An 11,237-nucleotide genomic window follows, 5' to 3' on the forward strand; every position below is an offset into this window, starting at 1 on the left:
TCATGTATTGGCGGCGATTGACAAATTCACTAAATGGATAGAGTTCAAGCCCATTGCTTCTTTAACCTCTGCTAAGGCCGTGGAATTCATACAAGACATAATATTCAGATTCGGGATACCAAACAGCATCATCACCGACTTAGGATCCAACTTCACCAGCTCAGAATTCTTCGACTTCTGCGAACAAAAGAGCATTCAGATCAAGTACGCATCTGTAGCACATCCAAGAGCCAACGGGCAGGTTGAGCGAGCCAACGGAATGATATTGGAGGCACTCAGGAAAAAGGTCTTCGATAAGAATGAAAAATTCGCAGGAAAGTGGATAAGAGAATTACCTTATGTTGTTTGGAGCCTAAGAACCCAACCTAGCCGAGCTCTGCATGGAAACACTCCTTTTTTCATGGTCTATGGGTCGGAGGCAGTGCTACCCGCTGATCTCAAGTTTGGGGCGCCAAGGTTGATCTTCGAAAGCATAGCAGAAGCTGAAGCCACCAGGCTGGAGGACATTGACGTACTTGAGGAAGAACGGTTGAATGCGGTAATCCAATCAGCACGGTACCAGCAGACTCTAAGGCGCTATCACGACAAGGCTGTGCGGCAATGGTTCTTTTCAGTAGGAGACCTCGTCATCCGCCGAATTCTAACGGGGGAGGGACGACACAAGTTATCACCCTTATGGGAAGGACCCTTCATAGTAGCAGAAGTCACTCGGCCCGGATCGTATCGCCTCACTCAGATGGATGGCACAGAAGTTGGGAACTCCTGGAACATAGAGCACCTCAGAAAGTTTTATCCCTAAGCTGTATTTCAAAACTGCTGGGGCGACAATGTATTCTGTAAAGTGGGGATATGTCATCAATAAAGAGAGATTTCAAAGATACTCGGCTCGTTTACGATTGACTTGCATTCTTACTTAACTCGGGGTGACCACTATGCCCTACAAACGGAGCAATCGACTTAAGTCGGCAACGACTTAAGGCGGTGCAACATGCTCACGCTTACTTAACTCGGGGTGACCACTATGCCCTACAAACGGAGCAATCGACTTAAGTCGGCAACGACTTAAGGCGGTGCAACATGCTCACGCTTACTTAACTTGGGGTGACCACTATGCCCTACAAACGGAGCAATCGACTTAAGTCGGCAACGACTTAAGGCGGTGCAACATGCTCACGCTTACTTAACTCGGGGTGACCACTATGCCCTACAAACGGAGCAATCGACTTAAGTCGGCAACGACTTAAGGCGGTGCAACATGCTCACGCTTACTTAACTCGGGGTGACCATTATGCCCTACAAACGGAGCAATCGACTTAAGTCGGCAACGACTTAAGGCGGTGCAACATGCTCACGCTTACTTAACATGGGGTGACCACTATGCCCTACAAACGGAGCAATCGACTTAAGTCGGCAACGACTTAAGGCGATACAACATGCTCACGCTTACTTAACTCGGGGTGACCACCATGCCCTACAAACGGAGCTATCGGCTAAAGTCAGTGGCGGCTTAAGCCGGTGCAACATACTCGCGCCTATGTAATTCAGGTGATGACTTCCATATCCCGCAAACAAATTTCATAATCATCAGGCGTCATTACCACAAATTTACGAACCAATAAATTCTGATACAATAAGAGAGTAATTATGTCATTCGAATGATAAACTGATGTCCTCTAACAAATACTCGATCATGCTAACCGCGCGCTCAGAGCACGCAAAATGTTTCTCTATTTCGTAATGTCTTTCTCAGGAGCGACCGACGAAGAAGGACGACTCGAGGAATCGGGGGCAGCATTCACGTCAGCCTTTATGTCTTCAGGAACAACCACGCCGGGTCTCCTCATTAAGATTCGTCCAGCCCGAATAGCCTTGTCCATGGCTTTATCGCGCTGGGCTTTGAGAGTAGCAGCAGTTTCTTCGGCAACTTTAGCAGCCAGCCGAGCAGCCTCTAACTCCTGGGCAATGGATTTCTTGGAAGCTCGGAGTTCTTTGATGGTGGCATCCTTCGCTGATATCAATTGCTTAAGGCGGGTCACTTCGTCCGCAGATTCTTGCAGCTTACAACGCTGATTGTCCAGTTCCTCCATTGTAAAGCGGTGACTCCTCTCCAAGATTGACAGCGAGCTGCTAGAATCACGATACAATCTGTCTAGATTGTCACGAGAAGCAGCAAGGATACGTTTTTCTTCCTGCAAACAAAAAATCAACTCCTTCAGAAACCAAGCAAGTAATAAGAGCATAGCAAGGCAAGGCACGGTTTTGTAAGTTACCTTTTCAGAGTCAAGCCGAGCATGAAGAGAAGAACTCAGGGCATTGGCGTCATCCAAGGCGGCGGAGACCTGATTTAGTTCAGTTTGGCTCTGAGAGTACTTCTCCTCGAAGTCAGCGCACCGTTGAACCATTTCAGCCTGATCTCGAGAATGTTTTTCCTCAAGAATTGCATTCTGCCGAGTCATTCCTAGCAAGAGGTAATCAAACAAAACGAGGTCAGAAGGTAAAACAGTCCACAACAAAGGCGAAGAGAAGAAAAAGGGCACTAACCGGCGTTAGTTGCCTCCAACTCGGATACACGACGATGAAGTGACACTAGATTCCAACACGCAAGAGACGAAGCCACTTCTGGGACGGAAGCACCCTGCAATCTCAGCTGGCTGGCCATCCCATCCACCAAGGCCTGATGAGAAGAACAGATGAACATAATGACAAAAGTTCATGCAACATAAAGAACAAGCTAAAATACAACACAGTACCTGGAGGTTGGAAAAGAACAAAGGGATCCCCAAATCAGGAGAAATCAGCTGATAACCAGGCGCAAGGCCACCACCTGAAGCAGCTTGCAACGGACCAGAAGGAATCAGCTCAGTGCCTTCAACAGAGCCAAACGCCCGATCAGCGGGGACGCTGCCCTCTAAAGCGACTCCCTGGTCCAAAGTTTGGGCTATCACCATGCAGCCAGAGTGTGGAGGTGATCCCGCGTGAACGTCCATGGAAGTGCAGGAAGGAGACCCTGCTTGGGCACCCTCGGGGGCTGGGTCATAGTTGGCACTGCCCACTTGAGCCGGATCATCCCCGGCAGCACCCTCGGGGGCTGGGCAGTGGCTTACACTCTTCACCCGAGCTAAGTCATCCCCGGCGACATCCTCGGGGGCTGGGCATGTGTCAGCATCATTCTTGAGGTCCAAACTCTCCGCAGTAACCACCTCTAAGGTTGACGGGCCTTCAGCCGCTTCCATGGGACCAGGACAATCCAAGTCAGCATCCCGACCCTCGAGATCGCGCTCTAAGGTCGACGAGGAACGAGATGACCTCAACCCAGCATCAGGCACGGCAGCGCAAGCCTCCGTTGCATCATCATCCACTGGCTCTGATAGCAAGTCCTCTGGGACCATATCCTCAAGAGTTTGATCAAAGTTGGTCAGGGACAGTTCTTGCAGACCAATGAGGGCAGACAAAGCTGGAGAAGGAACTCCACTACTTTCACCGCTGGCGATGAACTGCCGACTGTTTTTCCGAGTTAAAGGAACTTCATTTTCTTCCTCCTCATCTTCCACAGTGACAACACAAGCAGCACCCCCATTGGGATCAGCAACGGATGGAGCACCCACATTGGGATCAGTAGCAGTTTGGGTACACCCATTGGGGTCAGCGTCAGTAAGGCCAGTTGCAGGCACTTCTTCAGCAGCAGGAACTGAGGTACCAGCGTCCTCATCAAAACTGGATACTCGCCGGAGGCGCCTTCTTTTCTTCTTTTGCTCATCAGCGGAAGGCTTAGGCTGACTGGTTCGGCTAGGGCGCCTCGGGCGAGTACTGACAGGTTTCTGGACGTCCAAAGTTGTATCAACCTCTGGAAGGGGCACCACTGCCAACGTACCAGTAGGAGCAGCGTCGGAGGAATCCTCAGCTAGCAGATCAAGCATGGCATTTATATCCGCATCACTAGGGTTCAGGGGCACCTCAAAATGAACCTGTCATTCATCATCAGGAATCTCCCCAAGCGAAGCAACCAAAGTACTGACTTCTTCAGCAGAGGGTCGCACTCTAAGGCCCAAATTGCCATCAGTCACAGGCGGATTTGACACAAAAAGGGTGAAAGCTTTGGGAGGAGGAAGGTTCCAGGCCGAGTATGCCACTGGAGCACCAACATTTGACACCTTACCCCTGAGGATCATTTCAAGTCGGCCTACCAAGTCTACAGAAGGAATTCTTCTATTGGTAACCCGAGTTGAGTCGGCTAGCCCTCGATACAGATATGCTGGATAGGCCCTGTCTTTCAGTGGCTGAATGTTCTTGAAAACAAAGTCAGCGACCACAGCTTCAGCAGTTAGACCTCTCTCTTTCAGCAGTCCAACTTCAGTTAGCAACACACCTGCCTCAGCCACTTCCTGATTTGTGGGAGACTCGGTCCAGCTCGGAGTACGAACGTCTGGCTGTCTTCCCGACCGGGAGGGGAGAGAATTTCCATAATTATCAACTATGAACCACTCTAGACGCCACCCCTTAATACTGTCCTTGAGGGGAATTTCAAGATACTCAGTTTTCCGCCCGCGACGCATCTCCAAACTGGCACCTCCGACCAACTGATGTTGTCCCCCGGCCATCCCAGGGCGACAATGATACAAATACTTCCATAAACCGAAATGCGGCAGCACGCCAAGGAAGGCTTCGCATAAGTGAACGAAAATGGAAATTTGCAGAATGGAATTAGGGTTCAAATGGGTCAAGTTAATGTGGTAGAAATCAAGGAGGCCGCGGAAAAAGGGAGAGATGGGAAGGCCGAGGCCGCGGAGAAGAAAAGGAGCGTAAACTACAGACTCGTGGGTATCCTCTGTCGGGACAGTAGTCCCGTGGCAAATCCGCCAAGAACAGAGTTCCCGCGGAGGAAGAACCCCGATGGATACGAGGTGGAGAAGTGAAAGGGAATTAGGCTCACACCTAGTCCCTAATTGATTTTGGTGGTTGAATTGCCCAACACAAATAATTGGACTAACTAGTTTGCTCTAGTGTATAAGTTATACAGGTGTAAAAGGTTCACACACTTAGCCAATAAAAAGATCAAGAGTTGGGTTCAACAAAAGAGAAAAGGGTCAATCGAAGGCACCTCTGGTCTGGCGCACCGGACTGTCCGGTGTGCCACCGGACAGTGTTCGGTGCACCACCGGACATGTCCGGTGCACCACCGGACATGTCCGGTGCACCAGAAGACTCCAACGCAAACTTGCTACCTTCGGGAATTTCCAGAGGCGACTCCGCTATAATTCACCGGACTGTCCGGTGTACACCGGACAGTGTCCGGTGCTCCAAGGAAGAGCGGCCTCAGGAACTCGCCAGCTTCGGGAATCTCCAACGGCTAGTCTGCTATAATTCACCGGACATGTCCGGTGTGCACCGGACTGTCCGGTGCAACTCCGGAGCAACGACTCCATCGCGCCAACGGCTACCTGCGACGCATTAAATGCGCGCGCAGAAGTCAGGCGTGCCCATACTGGCGCACCGGACAGTCTACAGTGCATGTCCGGTGCGCCACCGGACATCCAAGCGGGCCCACAAGTCAGAACTCCAACGGTCAGAATCCAACGGCATTGGTGACGTGGCTGGGGCACCGGACATGTCCGGTGTGCACCGGACTGTCCGGTGCGCCATCGAGCAGACAGCCTCCCAACGGCCACTTTTGGTGGTTGGGGCTATAAATACCCCAACCACCCCACCATTCATTGCGTCCAAGTTTTCCACTTCCCAACTACTACAAGAGCTCTAGCATTCAATTCTAGACACACCAAAGAGATCAAATCCTCTCCAATTCCACAAAAGGCTATAGCGATTAGCGAGAGAGATTTGTTGTGGTCTTTTGAGCTCTTGCGCTTGGATTGCTTCTTTTCTTTCTCACTTGTTCTTGTGATCAAAACTCCATTGTAATCAAGGCAAGAGGCACCAATTGTGTGGTGGCCCTTGCGGGGAAGTTTTGTTCCCGGATTTGATTTGAGAAGAGAAGCTCACTCGGTCCGAGGGACCGTTTGAGAGAGGGAAGGGTTGAAAGAGACCCGGCCTTTGTGGCCTCCTCAACGGGGAGTAGGTTTGCGAGAACCGAACCTCGGTAAAACAAATCTGCGTGTCACACTCTTCATTTGCTTGTGATTTGTTTTGCGCCCTCTCTCGCGGACTCGTTTATATTTCTAACGCTAACCCGGCTTGTAGTTGTGTTTATATTTGTAAATTTCAGTTTCGCCCTATTCACCCCCCCTCTAGGCGACTATCAATTGGTATCAGAGCCCGGTGCTTCATTAGAGCCTAACCGCTCGAAGTGATGTCGGGAGATCACACCAAGAAGGAGATGGAGACCGGTGAAAAGCCCACTACAAGCCATGGGAGCACTTCATCAGAAGAGTCCCGCACCAAGAGGAAGGAGAAGAAGAAGAGCTCCTCCAACAAAGGGAAGGAGAAGAAATCTTCTTCTCACCACACAGAGAAGAAGGAGAAATCTTCTTCTCACAAGCCGCATCGGAGTGGGGACAAGCACAAGAGGATGAGGAAAGTGGTCTATTACGAGACCGACACTTCATCAACATCCACCTCCGGCTCCGACGCGGCATCCGTCACTTCTAAGCGCCAAGAGCGCAAGAAGTATAGTAAGATCCCCCTACGCTACCCTCGCATTTCAAACCATACACCTTTACTTTTCGTCCCATTAGGCAAACCACCAACTTTTGATGGTGAAGATTACACTAGGTGGAGTGATTTAATGCGATTTCATCTAACCTCGCTCCACAAAAGTATATGGGATGTTGTTGAGTTTGGTGCACAGGTACCGTCCGTAGGGGATGAAGACTATGATGAGGATGAGGTGGCCCAAATCGAGCACTTCAACTCTCAAGCAACAACAATACTCCTCGCCTCTTTAAGTAGAGAGGAGTATAACAAAGTTCAAGGGTTGAAGAGCGCCAAGGAGGTTTGGGATGTGCTCAAAACCGCGCACGAGGGAGATGAGCTCACAAAGATCACCAAGCGGGAAACGATCGAGGGGGAGCTCGGTTGGTTCCGGCTTCGCAAAGGGGAGGAGCCACAAAACATGTACAACCGGCTCAAGACCTTGGTGAACCAAGTGCGCAACCTCGGGAGCAAGAAGTGGGACGACCACGACGTGGTTAAGGTTATTCTAAGATCTCTTATTTTCCTTAACCCTACTCAAGTACAATTAATTCGTGGCAACCCAAGATATACACTAATGACCCCCGAGGAAGTAATCGGGAATTTTGTAAGTTTTGAGTGCATGATCGAAGGCTCGAGGAAGATCAACGAGCTTGACGAACCCACCACGTCCGAAGCTCAACCCGTCGCATTCAAGGCGACGGAGGAGAAGAAGGAGGAGTCTACACCAAGTAGACAACCAATTGACGCCTCCAAGCTCGACAATGAGGAGATGACTTTAATCATCAAAAGCTTTCGCCAAATCCTCAAGCAACGGAAGGGGAAGGATTACAAATCCCGTTCCAAGAAAGTTTGCTACAAGTGTGGTAAGCCCGGTCACTTTATAGCTAAATGTCCATTATCAAGTGACAGTGACAGGGGCGATGACAAGAAGGGAAGAAGAAAGGAGAAGAAAAGGTACTACAAGAAGAAGGGCGGCGATGCCCATGTTTGTCGGGAGTGGGATTCCGACGAAAGCTCTAGCGACTCCTCCGATGACGAGGACGCCGCCAACATCGCCGTCACCAAAGGACTTCTCATCCCCAACGTCGGCCACAAGTGCCTCATGGCAAAGGACGGCAAAAAGAAGGTTAAATCTAAATCCTCCACTAAATATGAATTCTCTAGTGATGATAATGCTAGTGATGAGGAAGATAATTTGCGTACCCTTTTTGCCAACCTCAACATGCAACAAAAAGAAAAACTTAATGAATTGATTAGTGCCATCCATGAAAAGGATGATCTCTTGGACACCCAAGAGGACTTCCTAATCAAGGAAAATAAAAAGCATGTTAAGGTTAAAAATGCTTATGCTCTAGAAATTGAGAAATGTGAAAAATTGTCTAATGAGATAAGCACTTGCCATGAGACGATAGACAACCTTAGAAATGAAAATGCCAATTTATTAGCTAAGGTTGATTCTCATGTTTGTATTGTTTCAACTTCCAATCCTAGAAATGATAATGTTGATTTGCTCGCTAGGATTGATGAATTGAATATTTCTCTTGCTAGCCTTAAAATAGAAAATGAGAAATTGCTTGCTAAGGCTAAAGATCTTGATGTTTGCAATGCTACTATTTCCGACCTTAGAAGTAAAAATGAAATATTGCATGCTAAGGTTGTAGAATTAAATTCTTGCAAACCCTCTACATCTATTGTTGAGCATGTATCTATTTGTACTAGATGTAGAGATGTTAACATTGATGCTATTCATGATCACATGGCTTTAATTAAACAACAAAATGATCATATAGCAAAATTAGATGCTAAAATTGCCGAGCATAACTTAGAGAATGAAAAATTTAAATTTGCTCGTAGTATGCTCTATAATGGGAGACGCCCTGGCATCAAGGACGGCATTGGCTTCCAAAGGGGAGACAATGTCAAACTTAGTGCCCCTCCTAAAAGATTGTCTAATTTTGTAAAGGGCAAGGCTCCCATGCCTCAGGATAACGAGGGTTACATTTTGTACCCTGCCGGTTATCCCGAGGACAAAATTAGGAGAATTCATTCTAGGAAGTCTCACTCTGGCCCTAACCATGCTTTTATGTATAAGGGTGAGACATCTAGCTCTAGGCAACCAACCCGTGCTAAGTTGCCTAAGAGAAGAACTCCTAGTGCATCAAATGAACATAGTCTTTAGTTTAAAACCTTTGATGCATCTTATGTTTTAACTAACAAATCCAGCAAGGTAGTTGCCAAATATGTTGGGGGCAAGCACAAGGGGTCAAAGACTTGTGTTTGGGTACCCAAAGTTCTTGTGTCTAATGCCAAAGGACCCAAAACCATTTGGGTACCTAAAGTCAAGAACTAAACTTGTTTTGTAGGTTTATGCATCCGGGGGCTCAAGTTGGATCATCGACAGCGGGTGCACAAACCACATGACAGGGGAGAAGAAAATGTTCTCCTCCTATGAGAAAAACCAAGATCCCCAACGAGCTATCACATTCGGGGATGGAAATCAAGGTTTGGTCAAAGGTCTTGGTAAAATAGCTATATCTCCTGACCATTCCATTTCCAATGTTTTTCTTGTAGATTCTTTAGATTACAATTTGCTTTCTGTATCTCAATTATGCAAAATGGGCTACAACTGTCTATTTACTGATGTAGGTGTCACTGTCTTTAGAAGAAGTGATGATTCAATAGCATTTAAGGGAGTGTTAGAGGGTCAGCTATACTTAGTAGATTTTGATAGAGCTGAACTCGACACTTGCTTAATGGCTAAGACTAACATGGGCTGGCTCTGGCATCGCCGACTAGCACATGTTGGAATGAAGAATCTTCACAAGCTTCTAAAGGGAGAACACATTTTAGGACTAACAAATGTTCATTTTGGGAAAGACAGGATTTGTAGCGCATGCCAGGCAGGAAAGCAAGTTGGAGCCCATCATCCACACAAGAACATCATGACGACCGACAGACCGCTTGAGCTACTTCATATGGATCTATTCGGCCCGATTGCTTACATAAGCATCGGCGGGAGTAAGTATTGTCTTGTAATAGTGGATGATTATTCTCGCTTCACTTGGGTGTTCTTTTTGCAGGAAAAATCTCAAACCCAAGAGACCTTAAAGGGGTTCTTGAGACGAGCTCAAAATGAGTTCGACTTAAGGATCAAGAAAATAAGAAGCGATAACGGGACGAAGTTCAAGAACTCTCAAATTGAAAGCTTCCTTGAGGAGGAAGGCATCAAGCATGAGTTCTCTTCTCCCTACACGCCACAACAAAATGGTGTAGTAGAGAGGAAGAATCGAACTCTATTGGACATGGCAAGGACCATGCTTGATGAGTACAAGACTTCGGATCGGTTTTGGGCCGAGGCGGTCAACACCGCCTGCTACGCCATCAACCGGTTGTATCTACAGCGAATCCTCAAGAAGACATCATACGAACTCCTAACCGGTAAAAAGCCCAATATTTCATATTTTAGAGTCTTTGGTAGCAAATGTTTTATTCTTGTTAAGAGAGGTAGAAAATCTAAATTTGCTCCTAAGACTGTAGAAGGCTTTTTACTAGGATATGATTCGAACACAAGGGCATATAGAGTCTTTAACAAGTCCACTGGACAAGTTGAAGTTTCTTGTAACGTTGTGTTTGATGAGACTAACGGCTCTCAAGTAGAGCAAGTTGATCTTGATGAGATAGGTGTTGAAGAGGCTCCATGCTTCGCGCTAAGGAACATGTCCATTGAGGATGTGTGTCCTAAGGAATCCGAAGAGTCTCCAAATGCACAAGATCAACCGTCCTCCTCCATGCAAGCATCTCCACCAACTCAAAATGAGGAAGAGGCTCAAGTTGATGAAGAAGAAGATCAATCAAGTGAGCCTCCTCAAGATGACGGCATAGATCAAGGGGGAGATACAAATGATCAAGACAAGGAGGATGAGGAACAAAGGCCGCCACACCCAAGAGTCCACCAAGCAATCCAACGAGATCACCCCGTCGACACCATCCTCGGCGACATTCATAAGGGGGTAACTACTAGATCTCGTGTTGCACATTTTTGTGAGCATTACTCTTTTGTTTCCTCTATTGAGCCACACAGGGTAGAGGAAGCACTCCAAGATTCGGATTGGGTGGTGGCAATGCAAGAGGAGCTCAACAACTTCACTAGGAATGAGGTATGGCATTTAGTTCCACGTCCTAATCAAAATGTTGTAGGAACCAAATGGGTCTTCCGCAACAAGCAAGATGAGCATGGTGTGGTGACAAGGAACAAAGCTCGACTTGTGGCCAAGGGATACTCCCAAGTCGAAGGTTTGGATTTCGGTGAAACCTATGCACCCGTAGCAAGGCTTGAGTCAATTCGTATATTATTGGCCTATGCTACTTACCATGGCTTTAAGATTTATCAAATGGACGTGAAAAGTGCCTTCCTCAATGGACCAATCAAGGAAGAGGTCTATGTTGAGCAACCTCCCGGCTTTGAAGACAGTAAGTACCCTAACCATGTCTATAAGCTCTCTAAGGCGCTTTATGGGCTCAAGCAAGCCCCAAGAGCATGGTATGAATGCCTTAGAGATTTCCTTATTGCTAATGGCTTCAAAGTTGGAAAG

Source organism: Zea mays, chromosome 1 (assembly GCF_902167145.1).
Source record: "Zea mays cultivar B73 chromosome 1, Zm-B73-REFERENCE-NAM-5.0, whole genome shotgun sequence".
Classification (NCBI taxonomy): Eukaryota; Viridiplantae; Streptophyta; class Magnoliopsida; order Poales; family Poaceae; genus Zea; species Zea mays.